Source organism: Lolium rigidum, chromosome 4 (genome assembly GCF_022539505.1).
Source record: "Lolium rigidum isolate FL_2022 chromosome 4, APGP_CSIRO_Lrig_0.1, whole genome shotgun sequence".
In the NCBI taxonomy this organism is placed as follows: Eukaryota; Viridiplantae; Streptophyta; class Magnoliopsida; order Poales; family Poaceae; genus Lolium; species Lolium rigidum.
The window spans coordinates 276,618,401-276,620,325 of NC_061511.1; positions in this window are offsets into that span (position 1 = coordinate 276,618,401).

A 1,925-nucleotide genomic window follows, 5' to 3' on the forward strand; every position below is an offset into this window, starting at 1 on the left:
TGTTATATGGTTGGAATTGGAAAATGCTACATGTAGTAACTCTAAAATGTCTTGGATAATTTGATACTTGGCAATTGTTGTGCTCATGCTTAAGCTCTTGCATCATATACTTTGCACCCATTAATGAAGAAATACTTAGAGCTTGCTAATTTGGTTTGCATATTTGGTTTCTCTAGAGTCTAGATAACATCTAGTATTGAGTTTTGAACAACAAGGAAGACGGTATGGAGTCTTATAATGTTTACAATATGTCTTTTATGTGAGTTTTGCTGTACCGTTCATCCTTGTGTTTGTTTCAAATAACCTTGCTAGCCTAAACCTTGTATCGAGAGGGAATACTTCTCATGCATCCAAAATACTTGAGCCAACCACTATGCCATTTGTGTCCACCATACCTACCTACTACATGGTATTTATCCGCCATTCCAAAGTAAATTGCTTGAGTGCTACCTTTAAAATTCCATCATTCACCTTTGCAATATATAGCTCATGGGACAAATAGCTTAAAAACTATTGTAGTATTGAATATGTACTTATGCACTTTATCTCTTATTAAGTTGCTTGTTGAGCGGTAACCATGTTTCGGGGACGCCATCAACTATTCTTTGTTGGATATCATGTGAGTTGCTATGCATGTCCGTCTTGTCCGAAGCAAGAGAGATCTACCACCTTCATGGTTGGAGCATGCATGTTGTTAGAGAAGAACTTTGGGCCGCTAACTAAAGCCATGATTCATGGTGGAAGTTTCAGTTTGGACACATATCCTCAATCTCATATGAGAATAATAATTGTTGCCACATGCTTATGCATAAAAGAGGAGTCCATTATCTGTTGTCCATGTTGTCCCGGTATGGATGTCTAAGTTGAGAATAATCAAAAGCGAGAAATCCAAAATGTGAGCTTTCTCCTTAGACCTTTGTACAGGCGGCATGGAGGTACCCCATTGTGACACTTGGTCAAAACATGTGCATTGCAAAGATCCGGTAGTCCAAGTTAATTAGGACAAGGTGCGGGCACTATTAGTATACTATGCATGAGACTTGCAACTTGTAAGATATAATGTACATAACTCATATGCTTTATTACTACCGTTGACAAAATTGTTTCGTGTTTTCAAAATAAAAGCTCTAGCACAAATATAGCAATCGATGCTTTCCTCTTTGAAGGACCATTCTCTTTACTTTTATGTTGAGTCAGTTCACCTATCTCTCTCCACCTCAAGAAGCAAACACTTGTGTGAACCGTGCATTGATTCTTACATACTTGCATATTGTACTTGTTATATTACTCTATGTTGACAATTATCCATGAGATATACATGTTACAAGTTGAAAGCAACCGCTGAAACTTAATCTTCCTTTGTGTTGCTTCAATACCTTTACTTTGATTTATTGCTTTATGAGTTAACTCTTATGCAAGACTTATTAATACTTGTCTTGAAGTACTATTCATGAAAAGTCTTTGCTATATGATTCACCTGTTTACTCATGTCATCACCATTGTTATGATCGCTGCATCCACTACATATGTTTACAAATAGTATGATCAAGGTTATGATGGCATATCACTTCAGAAATTATCTTTGTTATCGTTTTACCCGCTCGGGACGAGCGAGAACTAAGCTTGGGGATGCTTGATACGTCTCCGACGTATCGATAATTTCTTATGTTCTATGCCATATTATTGATGATACCTACATGTTTTATGCACACTTTATGTCATATTTGTGCATTTTACGGAACTAACCTATTAACAAGATGCCGAAGTGCCGATTCTTGTTTTCTGCTGTTTTTGGTTTCAGAAATCCTAGTAACGAAATATTCTCGGAATTGGACGAAATTAAAGCCCAGGGGCCTATTTTCTCACGAAGCTTCCAGAAGTCCGAAGGAGAGATGAAGAGGGGCCACGGAGGGGCCACACTATAG